A 19,038-nucleotide genomic window follows, 5' to 3' on the forward strand; every position below is an offset into this window, starting at 1 on the left:
TGTGTGTGTGTGTGTGTGTGCGTGTGTGTGTGTGTGTGTGTGTGTAATGACCACTCCACCCATAACTACAGTACTCCCTAAGGCCTTTGTTAAGAGTAAGAGTAAGACTAAGAGTGTGTCTTTGGTCAATTTGGTTCTAAATAAGATTTAAAAATCATCTGCTCCTCAAAATGTTCAACTGGCATGATAAAATGAGACTGTAAAAGCTCAGCGTCTGCATAAGACAATAAAGTTATTATGGTTTCATGAAATTTCAAATGTCACATGTCTGTCTTGGAATTGGAGTGGGACATTTTAAGATTACCATCTAAGATTTGAACACAAAATAAGAAGAGGATGAGTAGTGTGCTTTCTTCATGTTGGCTTCTGGTGACATTTTAATGATGTGATTCCTTATGGTGCTTCCTCCACTGTTCTATAAATACTGTTCAAGTACATCATAACATGATTTTAACAAAGGCCTTCACATTAAAATGTACACTTTTTTTTTTTTACTTGTGACTCTGCTCCTCCCTGGCTGCTCTCCGTTTCCAGAACACACTGCAGATCCGCCCCAACAAGCCCCTTAAACTGCATCGCTCTGTCAGCTCCTGATGGAAAGGGAAAATCCACCCTAAATAGAATTCATATTTTATTGCTATCATCTTGATCACTTCAATCTAGAACTGTGAATATAAACACCTCTTTCCCAGAGGTAGAAATAATACTTATAGTTCTGTGATCACAGGCGGAGCCATCTAACAAATTACGCTGCTACTCCATGAGTCGCTGGAGACCAAGTGGCTGCAGAGTAGAGGTACGCTCACCTTATGACGGGTCATGGGGTTGAGTAGGCTCATACTGATGAGCACGTACATGCAAATTTCAGTGTGCTGAAGCGACAAGATGAGTGGCTAAGCAACACAACAACATGCCACATCACAGACCTGATCAACTGCAAATGTGCAGAGAAGTACTCCAGTCCCTCTAAAGGTTTGTGTTCACTTTCTGTCAGACTGTGAGATCTTGATTATCAGCCTGTCAGACTGTACAAATTGAAGACGTTCAACTGTCATATTGTGCAATTGGTTGAACGACGAGGCTGCGTCCTACGTCAGCCGGCGGCTCACCGACCGACCTCTGACGCCCGACTGATGGCCAACAAAAGCGACACAGAGAATTTAAAAATAGTGTCGGTGAAACAGCAAGCAGTGGCGGTAATGATGACAATGTTTTGCCTCAAGGAGCCCAAAAAGAGGAGTCTGCCCTTTTTTGTTGTATCCCTATGGATTTTGGTACCTTCATCATGCTTTCCTTTTGAGCTGGACATGTCTGGTTATGTTTACATTTTATGCAGCTGCCGCGCTAATATGCTCTTCACTACCATGCTCCCATTCACTCATGGCACATCCACCACATCCAACAGATAATATCAGATGAACAGGCAGGACGTTGACCATGACGCCACTGTACAGATCTCCTCCACACATATTCCACTGAATAAGGCCGTCGATGCTGCTACACTCCATGCAGAATGCACACGTATGGCCACTGCTGGGTCTCTGCCAGCTGACACATAAGCTTGTGAAATGCCATCACAAAGCCAGTGAGCGAGCCTCCGTTTTGACAGGGTCGTGCCGGCCACCTTGTCCCCATAGCACACAAACAACTGTTGCGTGCGTCTCAGCGGAGGCGTGCGCTCCACATAGCATGCCAATGCACGCACTGGGCACAGACGATGCAACCTCTGCTCCCTCTCCCCAGCGTGGGGAGGACGGTAGTCAGAACCCATCCAGCTGAATCGTGCTTGACCTAAACAAACTTTTGATGTTCTTAGTGATAAAACACAGGTTTTGTCTGAGTGTAGCGCCAGCCAAATCCCCTCTCACCAGTAAACAACTGCAGATGGATAGTGCATACAGATCACACACTCTCTCAGCTGATGTCAATGCTAGCAGCAGCGCCGTCTTGATTGACAGCGATTTAAGAGAGGCCTGCCTAAGAAGGTGGCCGAAAACCGACCTCTCCCTGAAACCTTCACGACAAGAGGAGATCGCTGTTGTAAACACTTTAAGAGTAGGATGCACCAGTCCCCTCTCCACCAGGTGCTGGAGAAAAGAGACTATAGACCCAACTGAACAATTCAATGGGTCAACGTCCCTTTCTCCACACTTTTGGAAACCCAACCATTTTGTCATATAGCATGAAATGATGGATTGTGCCTATGTGCACTGGATAGTCTGCAGCACGTCCTCAGACAACCCCACACGCATCAGCCTGTCCCGTTCAGGAGCCAAACCTTGAGAGGTTGTCCCAGACGGGGCATCACCCCTCTCGCTCTGTTCGCCCGTGACAGTGTCCACGGCGACGCTACCAACAGCAGCGTCATATCCATGTACCACAGAGCATTTGTGCGGTCCGGGGCCACCAGAATGACCATCAATCTCTCCTGTCTCTCTCTTGCTAGTAGAGGAGGAATGAGACGGAGGTGAAGGAGAGCAGCTTCCTTGTCTATGGCGTGTGACAGAGCGCGTCCAGCCCTAAGGGTGGACGGTCCTGGGTCATCAGCGGACAGTGTGTATTTTGCCTTGTGGTAAACAGATCCACGTCCGCTCTCCAAATCTGGCTCACTGTCGGGATGCAGTCTCCACTTGTATGATATGGAGCCGCCTCGTGCTTTTGTTCCCTTTTCTGTTGAGTTTGTATTATTGTCATTTTCATTGTTCGGCCATTTGTCACTTCCATCTGCCATAACCTACTGTACGTTGCTGTCACATGCATAGGTTTTACTTTGCATATGTCTTTGTTTTTGAGTGAGGGGACCTGTGTTCGCAGGATGGTGGGGGTCCAGAAGTTTTCTCTCACTGCATGTTGTGGTGTGGTAAGAATAAAGGTAATCATTCATTTTCAATAACAGGCAAACAGGGAGGCGCAGAGGAGTGGACAGTCTGGAAGATAGAATGGCAAGCAGGTTTGACCCAGTCAAACTATCGCATATGTCCTCGTCTCACGCACACGCCTGCCTGCCCGCCTGCTCAACCAGAGTTGAATTGTCTTGAACTTTCTGACATGGCAACATGGAGTTTCTCCACACAGTTGACCAATGACGCTATGTTGCCTGAATAGTGAAATGAGAGTTTGTTCTCATTTCACTAGGATAGCAACCTCCCCATGGCCAGATGACCCTGCCCTCACCTACTGTGGCACATAAGTTGTCCTGTGTAAGTGATATCTGCCGGGCAATGTTTTTAGACTTCTTTTAAACTTATTGTTGAATAAATGTTATATTTTACTAACCCGGTTTCATTTCTGCATTCTTTTACAATGCACATTCTTTTTAATTTAATAAAGACTGATTTTTTTTTTAACTAGAATGTTGTCTTGTCCTCAATTACTGAACCAGCTCCTACACCTTTCCTGTTACAATCGGGAGTAAATAAATAACAGACAAGGCAACAAGAACAAAATTAATAAAAGCCAGAAAGATCACAGAAGGGCGTTGCAATAAAAGTACTGACTCTACCAGCTTGAGTTCCTCAGGCAAGTTGTTCCAAAGCCCACGAGCCGTGACAGCAAACGCCCGGTCACGTTTAGTCTTTAGCCTGGACACAAGAACATTCAAAATATCATCAAAAGCTCATGTGGAATAATTGGGCATGTGGCCGGATCAAATCTCCAAATCTGAGCAGTAACACTTTTCCCTCCCTCGACAACTACCATTGAAGCACTATTGTGCAAGTCATGTAATCCCCATCTGCTCAGTGGCTAGCAGCAGTGCTTGCCCTGGTCAGCTCCCTCATGTGAATGTGTGCAACTGTGTGAATGTGAAGTAGGGCGGTGCGGAAAAAGGGCATGAGCAGAGGAGGGTAGGAAAAAAATTAATTAAAGCTCATTTGGGTGTATAGACTCAAACATTCAGTGCATTCATTGTCATTGAAGCCCATGTAGAGGATATGGCGTGACGACTTCACAGATTAGTTGGCCCTCTGCCTTCTAGTTCTGTGGCAGGTAAACATCTTACTCCTCTCACATTTCTCCCACCTGTCCTGACTCTGAACTTTCCTCCATAATTGCTGGGTGTTCCCTGCTGGCATCATGACTACATTTGTAGGGGTCAAAGCGTTTCCAGCAGCAACTATCGCCCGGCGTTTTTGACGTCCATGATTGATGACAGTGAAAAGCGTAATTGCCCGTAACATCAAGTTATTTGTCAGGAGCGTCGAGGAGGACGATTATTAGTGGGATCATCATGTCTTTGCTGCGTATGAGAAGTATCCTGCTATTACTCAGCTGGGTTAAAGAGGGAGGTGGTAGCTGGCTGCTCCTTTGCATACTTTTTGCTGTGGGTGGTAATATTCTGTTAATAGTTTTTTGCTGGGATGCTCAGTCACCAGCTAGCAAATGCATGTAAACAACTTAACCCAAATATGACTGGCATGTTTTCGTCATGTGCCCTTGCTTGTGAGTTGTGCTGTTTGTGACTTTAAGGCTTCTCCAATGCAGAATTTGGTTTACAACGGGATGTTTGACTTAATTGACTCAAGCTAATTAGATAACATACGGTAAATACAATGCATATGTCAGATGCTCTTTTTGTGTATCCTGCTTGGTGTGCGTATACTGTATGTTATATTCTAGTCCAATACTATATTTCATTTGGATGTTTTACAAGCTTCATGAAACTGTCACAAAAATACAACAACTCAACATCCAATCAGATATCCTCACTGACAGTCGCTGCAGAGACGCTCATATTTTTCCTTGTCAAAGTGAATGATCATTTTTTTCAAACACTGGCCTTTATTTTGAGTCCATATAATTGTGAAGAGGAAATGTGGAAATCACTGACATGGTCTATAGACATGGAATCTCAAATACATGTCAAAGATAAATATTGCCTGGAATTGAGATGTAATGACATGCTTTAAAACCCTTTTTTGTTTTTGTTTGTCTGCAGTGAGTTTCAGCTTTTTTTACCTCACACTAAACTGTATCTTTCTGACTGTCAAAGTCATCAAGATTTATTCATAGATATTGGTATGCCGGAGGACTGGTATTGTGGTGCGAAAATCTTAATGTGAATTGAAATGCTTCAGTGCATTTGAAGTTTTAAGTGTCTAGGTGTAGTGACAAAAATGAAAACAAATTCTTTTCTGAAAATATATCAGCAGTCATTTTTGTCATGGGGGCTTAAATAACATTTGCACCATGATTATTACTATCAATACACAATTTCACATTATTCCAGTTGTTTGTTCTCTTGGAGATGTCAGACCAGACAAACTGTAATTTACTGTGCAAATAATGTTTGGGTGACCGACATCATGATGTATGGGCCATAACAGTTGATCTTTCATAGAATGTATGATTAACTGAATTAATTCAAATGCGTGTTTTTCTCACATTTACTGCATGCCATCCGCTAAACAAAAGCCTTATTCTGAGCAGAAAGATGAGATGAGACATGATTCAGCGAGAGAACAAGACCAAACAAATAAAACAGTGGCCTGCCCTGTCTGACTCACAGTTGATAGTATCACATGCCTTGGATGTCATATGATTTTTTCTGTCCATAAAAGTCCTTAAGGCCTTTAGGCATTTGCCAATGTTAATCGCATGCTCTGCCCAATGCTTAGTTTATATTTAGTGGCCACTGGGAAAGACAGTGAGGGATATTGTTTGTTGGGTTAAGACATGTGATGAACACAATGAAAAAGATTCAACATGAGCTGAGCTGGTGTCAAAGACATTTATTTTATTTTTTTTAAATAAAGCATAACTTCCTTTTGTTCTGTTTCATGTGTACATAAATAGAGAATGTTTGGTTTCTCACACGTTTGTATTTAGTGTCTTTCATAGCCAGTAATATCAGACATGTGCATGAGTATGAATCAAACTCTGCTGAAAGGTGTTTTATTTGCTGTCTGTCCACAAGAAGTGATGCAGTGCAGAGGCATAATGGTTTCTTGTCTTTAGTCATTTGTTTTGAGCTGGGTACCATATGTTGAAAAGCTGTGTAGGAACACAGAAAATTATTGACTGCTGTTTTTGTTGTCGTTAATTACCTCTGCCAGTGGAGTTGGACGGGGGTTGTGTTTTCGCCCCATTCCATCTGTTTGTCTGTTTGTTTGTTTGTTTGTTTGTTTGTTTGTTTGTCTATTAGCAGGATATCTCAAACAGTTATCAATGGATTTGCACGAAACTTTGTGGAAAGATTGGTCATGGGGCGAGGAAGAACTGATGAACTTGTCATACCAATTGGCCAAAGGGGGGCATGGTGGCAGGCGTGGCTTCTCACAAAAAGGCATAGAACTTCTGAACCGATTCACGTAACACCATCAAACTTTGTGGCTTCATAAGACATAAGAAGCGGCAAACAATCTATTACTGGCCCAATCAAACAACATGGGGGCACTGGAGAGCTCATTTCTGGTTCAGACAGAACCGCCCTGCCAATTTTTCCAAAAGTTGGTCCAGTGATAGAAGGGCGGCCCTAATGGCCACTGAATAGATATAGAGCTGATTGGCCATGTGGTGTTGTGATAATCAGCTAAAATGCTTTGTGGCTCGAATTTGAACAGGCAAATCTCAGGTCCAGCCATAAAAATGTGAGCATCTCCTGATGTGAAACAAGTTGGTAATGTGGCATGGAAGAAATTATTAACTTTTGGTGGAAATCCAACATGTGGAACTGGCTTATATTGGCAATTAGTGTTGGCGGTGGTATACTATACGCTCTACTGAGTGCCATCTAGTTAAAGCAACATTCCCTTAGTTTTAACATGGGGGTAATTTGGTACTTGACTGACTTAACAAGTTTGTGAACAGATTCAACAACAGATCCCACTTTTAAGACAACAAAGCATTCCTGGGTCCGTCATCATTTTGCATTCCTATTCTTGATTTACACAAAAATTTGTATTTAAAAATAAAAGTAGATCCAGTCTCCCAAACAAGAACTATCTCTTCTAAATGGTATCCCTCCACTATGTTCTCTTCTATCAATAAAAATATTATTCTGCGCAATTATGTTGTAAAACGTTGGACCAACAGTCAACTGAAACTCACAGTAGTGGTATCTGTTGTTGCATCTGTTCACCAACATGTTAAATGTCACTTTTCAGGCTATTTCCGTGGCCTCATTCAAATGAATGGAAAGTAAAAATCCGAACGCCACAAACTCGTCCAGCTGCATCCGATCTTGGTGATTAGTTTATATTCTGGTTTTCATGGCGGTCAAGAGCCGAATAACCCCCATGTTAAAACTAAGTGGAATATTGCTTTAAGGAAGGATCCATTTGACCCCGATTCTTAAAACAAAAACACAGTATAATTTGCCGTAACCGGTACCTACAATGGCAGAGGAATCAGTTAAGACCCAAGTTATGAATTGTAAAACATGAAAATTTGAATTATTTCATTCAAATTTTAAAATGAGATGATACGAGTGTAAATAAATTGTAATCCTGTACTGATGACAAAACAGTAGTCCTGGACAACACTGTGGCTTTGAGGATGTAGTCCTGTGCCATTAGAAATAAAACATCTAGCACCAGTGTTCCCATCCCAGCTTTCTGTATCTTCTTCAGTGTATTCAGATTAAATGGTCTGTCAGCCCATGACTCACTCCCAGTGGGACAGCTTCCATCCAATATGAACAGAATAGGTCAACAGATGTCAGAAATGCTCAATATCACTTCTGATCATCCGTATACATTTTAGCATTTAGAATTATGCAACTCAGCTCAAGTCAAATCAGTTTGATTGTGCAGTGTCTGGATGGAAAATCAAATAACGAGCTTTGACAGGCGTTCCTCTGAAATGCCGGGAAATGAGTTAAATTGCAGCTTTTGCCCTGCTGTATTTGTTCTGGTCTCCACTGGCAGCTGGTCCACACAGATCCTGTGGAGGATCTTTGGCCAGTCATCTGGTCTCACGGTCTCCGTCTGCAGCTCCTCCAGGAGGTCGAGGGCATTGTAATATGTTGAGGCAAGATGAGTTCACCTTATCTCATGAACTCAAGCCTTAGTAAATTAACCACAAATCCACTCTGCAATTCCAAAATACCTCACCCACTTCACTATAGACTGGTTTTCCAAGAACAGAGTCTCTTACCGTAAATATTTTCTAGAGCAGAATACAAGGCAATGTGCATTTTTGGAGGGCAAGAAGAATATTGTTTTTCTCATGGTAGTTCTGTTTCATTAAACCACGTATGGGACAGGGACTGGAAAAATGAGGGAGAGGGGATGATATGCAACAAAGGTTTTGAGCCGGATTCAGAACCGCAATGCTGTAAGTATGCTGGTGTGCGCTTTGACCTGCTTAAGCACAAGGACACTCAAAGAAAAATATTGGTTTTGAAGCTGAATCCGGGTGCAAGGGCTATATTGAAAATGGTCACGTTGTACAGAAGTGTGGCGTTCTCTCTACTTAACTTCAAAGTGCACGGATTTGTCTGAAGACTGATGCTAATTATGTCTGATGTGTATTGCATTGTAAAACATTAAAAAATATATTGATTGGTTTGGAAAGATGAAAGCACAAAATGCTGTCTTTCAGCCTTATCCAATTATTTATTTGACAAGATGTGAAATAAGAATTTATAACATTCGCAAAATTATGATTTTCATGGAAAATAAGTGCCTCTTCCTGAGAACCATTCTCAAAAAGCCAATACATAATCTTAAATTAAACAAACAGCCACAGAAAGTTAAAACATGGGGCTGGACACATTTTTCATTACCAGATTCATCGACTGAGGTCTTCTCACAAGGACTGGTGATATATAAGTTAAACATGAATTTTAAAGATATGTTGTTCAACTGTAAAAGGTGCTGTGTGTACGCATCAGAGTGGATATGTACCGTATATTGACTTATAATGGGATGAGGAAATTGTGAAAAAATGACTTTCAATCTCTAAATCCCAGTTACTGACAAGCCTAAAGAAAACCTGTTTCATATATAACAAATAACAAAGACAATAGGACCACACTCCCATTTCTGTATTTTATTGCCGCAAGGATGTTTTGAGTCAGGTGCTTTTCTACAGCATGCTATTAAATCAATGTGACAAAATGTGATGCATTTCATTCTAATATGTCGTAAGAAAAAACTCCTCCAAAATGATAGTGTTTTCTGCTTTGTACTTTGCCAACAATCATATTGAGAGACGTGAATAATCTTGTTTTAGAATGAAATGATGTCAATGCTTAAAATGTCTATGTGGCAACAAAAACTTGTATGGAGAGCAGTCTTACTCATACTTTATTACTGGAATATTTCAACATCCGAGAGTTTTTCAAATGAAGCTGACTGAGTTATTATTTTATGAGCTTTTATGCATTACAATGACTGAGCTGAATTATAACAGGGATATTTATAATAAAACATTAATCATTAACAATTAGACAAATTAGTATTTCTCATGCAATCAACAACCAACTCCCCCTACCCTGGCTCCTTTTGACTCTTATCACAGACATATCAGATGATTTATATTTTGTCTTGATTATTTGGGGAATCTTATCAGGATTGTGTTTCCCTTGTTAAGACTGAGGTACGAAGTTCTGAAAGGAAAATAATGTTCTTTGACTTTCTGCCTCACTATGCTGTTTCTGTACGGTCCTTGAATCTCACTCTACATGGGCGAGAAACATGTGTTGAGAGATTATGTGAAGGTGCTACTTGTAGCACATTTAAACATCAATATATCATTGTCAAATTAATTGTGATACCTTGGTGTAGTTACTGCAAACAAATGAGACCGTGGTCGAGACGATTGGTCGCCTCTATCTCAACCAGAGAATGTTGCTGCGCTGGAAGATCAGCTTCCTCCTCCTGATTTGTGTCGTAAAGCAATCCAGCAGATTTCCCACCAAGGCCGCTAGAGGCCGCCAATCTTCTCAGCGATGGTTTATTTTCTTTGCGGTAATGGTACTAATGTTTTAAAACTAATGTGGTAATGACTCATTGATGTTAAAAATACTGCACATAGCGCCTTTAAATATAATCACAGCCGGAGTGATCCTGAGGCTGAAAAGGAAACAATGCTGGCATTCTCAATGCTGGCTTTCCCTAAACCACATCAAATACAGTTCATTGCATGCTGGCCTGTTTTGGGGCTGGCACCACACCATATTGGCAGTTTAACATTTTGAAGTGTGCATGTCTCCATCAGTAGGAACACCTAGTCCTGTTTATCCTACGGAGCCCATTGTGACCTCTTGTTGAAGTCACAACAAATTAGGGAGTCTGCACAGTAAATATGGTTAACTATAATTTGATTCAAGCAAGCATATAAACAGAATCACTGAAATTGAGGTTTGGACAGCAGAATGTATGTGAGACTGTTGCATGTGGGACAGCATGATGTAATTGTGTGCCAGAGTTGTAAGGTGTAAAAACTAAACCCCCAGCCCCCAAAGGCCAGCAGGCTTTTCGGAAAAGGAAAAGGCAAAAGGAAAAGAGTCTTGGGGAGAAGAAAGAGGCTTTTAAAAGCCTTTTAAAGAGGTCTATTGGCAATCAGCGGTCCAAATGGCCCAACTTGTCTTGAAGAAACACAATTAAAAAAAATGAGGGTCATGAGACTGTCACAAGCCAAACAGGCTTCACCATAACTTAAATCCTTCCTGGCTCTCTTTTGTTGACACAACTCTGTTTCTCTAAGACAGGTGGGGCCAACAGGACCGCTGATCGACTCCCACCACTGGCTGGGCCTTTTAAGCCGGCCGCTTTCATCTTCTTATGTCTCTTCCTCCTGTCAGCCTACAAGATGGCCTGGCCCCTGGAGGCCCGTGGATGCACCAAGCGGTGACTGATTGCCATCATACACTTTCAGAAATATACCTATTATTATGTTTGCCAAAATCATCATGCTAGAAAGGAAATGTAGGAGGCAAGACCCAAATCTATTAGTTATACTGCGGAGTAGTGTGCACAACATTTAGTTAGCTACAGTTTTTAAAATAGATTTTTCCTGCAACTACAAGCTTAGTACAAAATCACAAGTGTCTTCCTGGCAAGCCATCACTTGTACCTCATGTATTACCAGCCCCTGTAATCACACGGCGTGTCAAAAGCTGCTGGTGCATTGACAAATTTCTACTTTCATGTCATTTTGAGTTTTTAGTGCAGGGCAGAGTCACTCAATTCTTAAGACTTCAGAGAGGGTTAGAAAAATATGTTTGTGAAAAATATGTTCTTGTCAGTCAGACAGAGGCTTACTATTAGACAAAGGTTGGCCGACTGCCTTAGGCACCGGCAGCCAGAGGGCCCCACAAAAACAAGAATACAACTAATATAAACTTATTTTTCATCAATTTAATAGAATTTACGTACTGAAAAACACTCATCTTTTTGTTATAATAAATTATTTTGATTTTGCCACTTTAAAGGACTATATTGACTTTTTGGGTGTTTGGCCCATGGGTCACCTTACCCAATATCTGAGGAGGGGACTGGCACCAAAATCATCTCTGTGTCTTCGGTAGATAGCTCTGTCCGGGGCGCATGCTAACGCTTCAGCACACAGTATGTGAAGTAATTGTCGGCTCAGTCAGGAGAGATCAGCTCCAGTATCATTGTCAGTGCACAACCCCTGGCATGGCACACCAACCTTAGTACTTTGCTCAGCCCCAACTTGAATGAAATGCATAGAAAGGATGGATTGAAAGGGATGAAGGTCGGGCTTCAGGGGGCCCCATGCTTGCCTTTGCCTGGTGCCCTCAAAACATTGAGTCCGCCCCTGGACAGAGTCATCAAAGTGTTTTTTTATCAGAGAGGGTCAAATGCCTCCATGCAGTCTACCCTTGGCAGTCCTTTTGATCGTTGTGTAAAGAGACAGTGCACACCAGTCAGCATCCCAGAAATCAACAAAAGTCAAACAGCTTATTTTCACCTGGAAGTTGGTTTGCTGTATTGGTCCCGCTGGGCCCAGCATGATTTATGAATTAGTGCTCACCGTCTCCATAGGATTCCACAGCAACAGCTCTCAGGTCTCTGTAGCAGCTGAGGATTCACACAGTGTCTGTGGGGCTTCAGCATTATCAGTATGCAGCACACATGCCTGCAGGTCTGCAAATAACTCTGTGGCATGCCCCCCCCCTCCTTGGTTGATCTCTACTTTATTGCTATTTATAAGTAATACAGGGACTCCAACACAGTTATTCCACTCCACGGATGGAAATTTTACTTTCAGTCCAGGGTTGTGCAAATTTTTCCTTACTTGCCAGAATTTTAAATGAATAATTTGAATAGGTGCTAATGCAGATGGTGGTCAAGCAGGTTTATTTGTTCAAATACATTATGAGCAAAGTGACATGGTAGACAGAAAACACACTTAAATCCTATATATAACACAATAGACAAACATCAGATGAAATTACCATCATGTTCCTTTACCATACCCCAACTTATATGTCAGTTCTTAACATAAAAAAGGACAAATCAACTGAATGTGATTGAAGATAAGCTTCCTTAGGTGGCTTTTTTTTTTACAGAGGAAGATACTGCAACAGCGCAAATGCTCACAAGCAAGTCGACCTGCAGCCAATCCTAAACATAATCCTCTTTGGACTTCACTGATTTCACCATGATATGGTTAAGCACTAAGCCTATTGAGTAGAGAGAATCAATAATAGATTTTTTTGTGCCATAGACAGGGGAATGGTTAAGACCTGATGATAAACAATAATAAAAAATATCCCCCTTTGTTGAATGAGAAGTTCACCCACCTCAAAATGTGATTTGGGCCCATTTCTACGAATTGAGGTAAAAACTGTATCAGCCTGGACATGAACAAAGCAATTCATCTGTGGTCAGTCCCCTGGAAATAATTGATTACAACATGGTTCCATGGATCAAGAAAATCCATCAGATATAGTTGTGTTTTATCATTTCCCAGAATGAAGTGCTTTTGTCCAAGGTTGCCATTTAAGTCTTACCATTAAACCACAATGTAAGCTTAGGTTTAGTGGGGCTCAAGTTGTTCCAACCCTCTTTTTGAACAAGTTCTTGTGTTGAAATAGAAATGGACAAAAGTGGAATGTTGCTGTCCAATTTCAAAGTTTCTACATTAGGTGTATATACTGTATTTCAAAAACTAAGATTTTTATTTTTATTAGATTAAGAACATATTAAACAAACAAAAAAATACAGCACATATTAAAAAAAAAAACATAACCATACCAACATGTTCTGCCCAAACACATACACAAAAACAGATGCAGAGACACACACACACACACACACACATGCACACACACACACACACACACACACACACACACACGTGTTAGGCCACATTCACAATATTCTTATTCATGCAGGCAAACAAATAACGATAGAGATTACAGAGAATAACCCAACAGTTAAATAAAAGAGAGCTAAGTTACACATAAAAGCATACTTGCAAAACGGTTTTATATAATTTAGAACTAATTATATGACAATATAATTGTTCACAGAAAGAACATTATAGTGTTTTCAGAGGCATAGTGAAGTATATTTGCGGTGTTATTAGCACATTTTAGGTATTATAACATTTCAAAGTTGATATCTGTTTTCTGAAAGCAGAAAAACTTGAATGTTTTTTTCCCCTCTGGCACTGCAGCAGAAATTGTTTGGCATTGACTCAGCCACTTAATATGCATGTATTTCCACCTACTGGTCAAATGATAATACTGCACATCACTCTCCCAGCGTCCTCATTTTATTTTTCATCTTATGATACAGATCTAAATTACTACAGCAAAATAGAGATTCAGGCAGTTAGTAGACATGCATGTTAAATTTTAGCATATTTGTATAATGGATTGCAGTCAGTAGAGCATATCACTGGCAGCCTCTGGCTTTATAGCTGTTATAAAAACAGGCTGTTTGTACAGAGGCCTGCACTGATTTGTGACTGCGCTCTCACGTGTTCCTGCATGTTGTTTTTCCAGTATGTCCTTTGTGATCCATGCTGCAAATTTCCTCTCATAGGGAAGGACACAGCATGCGAACCATTCTTGTATTCCGTTTTCTATTAAGTCTATCATCTAAACCTGCTGTTGTGATTGACTATTGGGGATAAAATAGGTGGTGCCTCCCCCTCTTGTGGTTTGATGCAATATTGCATTAGTTTGCAGCTGTATTAAAGCCCTCAACTTTGCTCGGTCATTACCATAAAGCTTTCGACAGTCACACTGATACTGAAACTTAATATCATAAGTCTTTGTAGCATAAGTCTAGGGTTAGTATTGATGTTTCGTCTGAGCAAGAAATCATGGGCAATCATTTCCACATCCTTGAGCTTTATATAGGGCTATATATGCAACTATCTCTGTGCTCAAGAAGACAATGTTTGAGAGGAAAGAGAAAGAAATCAATGTCAGGATTGAAGTGGTTGCCTTATTTCCTTTGGAGTGCAGTGTATTGCTGATTGTGCGTTCAGACCCATTCAGACCCAAGATTGCCTCTCCCCTTTATAGGCAGCTCCAGCCAGGATTGACTATCAGTCTCGTGACGCTGGTAAAAATAGCTGCATTCTCAACAGACCAGATTTAATTTAGCAGACCTGTGTCTCCACAATGATGCCTGATGAGAAGGAGCGTGTCCGTGATGGAGGACTCAGCTGTCCTGTGCACAAGAAGTGGAGCGGTGATAGCTGTATAGAAGACCGCAAGACTCTTTTTTTAAATGTATTTTTTATGCGTGTGTATATGTACTGTATATGTAGGCCTATATGTGCATACATACAGTATGTATATATACAAATTGAGATGAGGTACAGTCATGTAACTCATGTTTGTATATGTGTTTATGTAATGTGTGGTTATTGGTATTTGTGCATATAAAAAAACAAAAAAAACTACTGCTTGCAATTCTAACGATCACTACAACAGAAAACAATACAAGTATCAACATGCTAGTTTTGCCCTCTCTCTGGTGTTACGTGCAAGTTTGTAATCTGTGTGTGTCTGCGAGCGCGTGCGTGTGCATTCGTGTACCTCCATGCGGTATTGTGCATGTGTTTTCCTATGCGAGTGCAGACAAGTAATCAGAATAGTGAACGTCCCGCCATGCGTTCAGAATTTTCTTCCTTAATCTCCTGCAAGGAAGCTCCTGGGCTCGGCCGCAAAGCATGGATGGCTGTGTGAGTTATGGCATGCCAGCTCTTAGGGAGGGTTGAGAAGAAAGGGTGAACGGGAGGATTTCACCCAAGAACACACTAATAGTGAAAACTTATCACACCACTGTGCAGAGCAAGAAAAGTCCTCCCAGACACTTATGGGAAATATCACATATGAAAAAGCCATGGTATAGGACAGGGAGTGTTGGTCCTTGGGGGTGATAGTTAAAATATGAACCCATGAAAGCCAGAGTGTTTTCATTGGTAATGAAACGGTGGGCAAGGGTCCCGGGATTCTTCTTCTTCACCGTCTTGAGAACAGTGAATTCATGCATCTGACTCTCTCTCTCTCTCTCTCTCTCTCTCTCTCTCTCTCTCTCTCTCGTGTGAGCGTGCATGTGTGTGCTTTGTTGTGTTTGTGTGTGTGTGTGTACGGGGTGAGTGTGCGGGGCATCATTGGGTCGGAGTTATGTGGGGATGAAATTTATCAAAGTCAGTGGAGCATTGTGATGAAAGCTTTGTGAGGGAATTTCAACCGTGGCTATAGCCAGGGTCCATGCAAAGTCGTTAGTTTTCTCTTGAGTTTTAATGAAAATGCTCTCCAGCTATTTTGGTTCACAGGGTCTCAATATAGCTTTAACCTCTGCTGTTTATACTGTCAACGGCATCGGCTGGTGCCATCTAATGGGTGGGTTGTGAGAAATATAAACATGCAAAAATTGTTTAGCATGCTGAGCACTTGACCAGGCATCTATTTGCTACATCCCTGAAGACAGATTCTCCAAATTCAATTTGTATTTGTTCCATCCATTTTCTATTTGGAAACTGATTGACTCAGTGCTTCCGCATACACCATAATCACAAAATAATTTACCCTGTTGTTATCAAGAGACGGATAATGGAAAAGAAAATGAGTCCAAATCTCTACTTTGTTTGGTCAGCACATTACAATCACATGCTACAGTGTTTTTTTCTCAGTATTAGGGAACAAAACGCATGGATTTCGAAGGCAGAAGGTAGAACATGCACAGTATGTGATACTTGTAACTGTGCTTGCATTTGTGGTTTCCTACCTGTGCTGTGTCATTATGTTTAAATGTCTTCACACACCCAAGGCCGGTCATTTATTTACAATAACCAAGCACATTACTGTAAATGGTATGGCCGAATCCAGCTATCATGTCGTCTGCCTCCCCAACAGGATTGCAGCATGAACACAGCCCATTGCCTATGCATTACCACCTGCAGGTAGAGCATATGATGTACAATTGACATTAACGCACTGCACTGTAAATGGACCACGGTAAACACATCTGTGGATGCTGCACAATAGCCACTGCATCAGAGTATGATGGACGTTTTATCATCCAAATTCTTCCCGATGCCATAGAATTGCTGTATCAGTTCCAGGTTGTGAATTTTACAGTGTTGGGAAGCAGGCAGAAACTAAAGTGAAAAACAAAGTATGCGCCAAGAAATATCTTTGATCAATATCAAACATTAGCACATAATGCACTCTAAGCAGTTCTATCTCTATTAACATGATTTTGGCTCACATTACGTTTTTTTTAGGCCGTGTTCAATCTACCACTGACACACTGCTGCTTATGGGCAGTATCTGGAATAATGAATTTTAATTTCACTTCCAGGTGTGAGAAGTTGTGTTGCTGTCATGTTTTTTCCATCTTGGATGCTGAAAATCACAACATCACAAACTCTTTTAGATGCACTATAGCTGCAGTTTCATGAGTTGAACAGGTGAACAACGAGTGCAGACAGGCAATATTACAGTAGACACCATGTGCACGCCCAGATGTCCTCCTCCATCCAAAACACAAACACACACACACACACACACACACACACACACATACACGCAAACAGAGTTCTTCGCCTCATCTGTTTTCTTATGTCATTATTGTCCATGTAACTGTCCATTCGACTGTTGACTCGGCCAGCCCAAGGTTTCTTCCATTTTTTTTCCTAATAAGGTTTTCTTGGGAGTTTTTCCTTGTGTGCCTTGTGTGGGTCTAAGGCCAGGTAGGTTAGGCTGTGTAGAATATATATAGGCTGCCATGTCTTGCTAAAACTTGCTATTATGTGTCTTGTGCTTTGTGCTTCGTCCTTAAATTTGTGTTACATCATTCTGCTCTATGGTTGATTGTTGATCAGTTCGATCTAGGTGGGCTAATTGTCTGTAACGTCCTTTGAGATGTGCTTGCGATGAAGGGCTACAGAAATAAATGAACTTGAACTTGAAACATTCACACACACAAAACAGTAACACTTCATAACACACATCCATAACCGGCTCCAGACATATTTCGTGACACATCGATGACTGAAAACCCAACAACTTATTTTCACATTTATATAAGACTTGTGTAACATGATTACATAGTGGATTTCATAATGAAAAATAATCCACACCATTACAAATTTTCTACAAAAGGAAATGCATCAGTGGAGATTCACTCTACTGATCACATCATACACACACTTTACATTACACACTTGTGCCATTCATTTTGAATGAAAAAGATCCACCAACAGAACACATTACATTAACATGTAAATATTAACAGTGGCATTGCCTCCTCCCACTCACCTCTGGCGGTTGCATTTGAACTCTGCTCCTCAACATTCCTGACCACTCTGCCATTAACAACTTTGCCTTCCAGTGCAATGTAGGGAGGGAGATTGGAAAAAGAACATAAGCCTATAAAGGAGCATACCAGTGTCAAAGTTATTTCTTCATCTCCTCACTCTCATCTATCTAGTTTTGCTTTGGCTCGGTTTTAACAAGAGAGCTTCAGTATGCAAAACTCTAATTGCAAAGAGCTGAACAGAGTTGCCAAAATCTTAATTTATGATTAAAAATGCTGCACTTAGATACAAAGTGCACAAAGCAAGCTCAGTTCTCAGAATACATCCGCAAATGATTATTACTAGACTTGCAGTTCACTGTCAGTTCAACATGTATTTTCAATCATGTCTTATCACTTCCAACAAAATTGTCCAGGTTAGTAGTACTGCAGCACAGTTGGTAATTACTTTTCTATTATGTGTACACCTTACAGTATTGTGCTGCTACAGAAATGCTCACTGTACAATATTTGTTGCATGTACACATTTTGAATGCATCTCATGTGTTACAGCATTACTGTATTTGTTCATCCTCAGTGATCAAATCAATCAAAATATATAATAGTTTGTTGTCTTGAGTAAAAATACTTAACAACAACTGAAATGAAAATCCTTTGCTCATTGCTATCTACATATTAGGATATATTCTGTTTTGATCTTCTTTTTTTTTTTGTTTGGCGGCATGATGATAATGATGATTTTATTTGACTAAAATCCAACAAGGAACAAATCCAATGTTCTGATGCTAGGGTAGACCTAATACATGATGTACTACCTCATTTGAGACAGTTGTTTTAAATTCACATGCTATGTGACTATGAGTATAAAATATTGCATTGAGTTTTGCACTTTCTGTTGTGAAAATTGTGTCCCAGCAATCCTAAAAAACCTGGAAATAAATGCCTGCTGTTCACTTTTCAGACAGTCCATCTGTTAGTCTTATAATGAGTCTGCATGGGGATATGTTATAAAGTTTTGTTGTTAGTTGTGTTGTAAGTAGTTTATGGTAAGTGGTGCAGCAGGGCGGCCTAGTGGGTAGAGGGATTGTCCCATGATGGGAAGGTGACAGGTTTGATCCCCAGACCAGCTGTATGTCCAGCTGAAGTGTCCTTGAGTGGGACGCTGCACTCCTTCCTGCTCTCTTTGGATAAGTCGAAGTTATTTGTGTAGCACTTAATCACAGTCTTAAAGGGCTTCACAATGCTCACATTATGAAACGATAAAACAAAACAATAAATGAATAAGAAAACAACACCCCCCAACCTCACTCCCTCTATGAGAACAAGGAAAAACTCCCAT

This window comes from Centroberyx gerrardi, chromosome 16, assembly GCF_048128805.1.
Source record: "Centroberyx gerrardi isolate f3 chromosome 16, fCenGer3.hap1.cur.20231027, whole genome shotgun sequence".
NCBI classification, from domain to species: Eukaryota; Metazoa; Chordata; class Actinopteri; order Beryciformes; family Berycidae; genus Centroberyx; species Centroberyx gerrardi.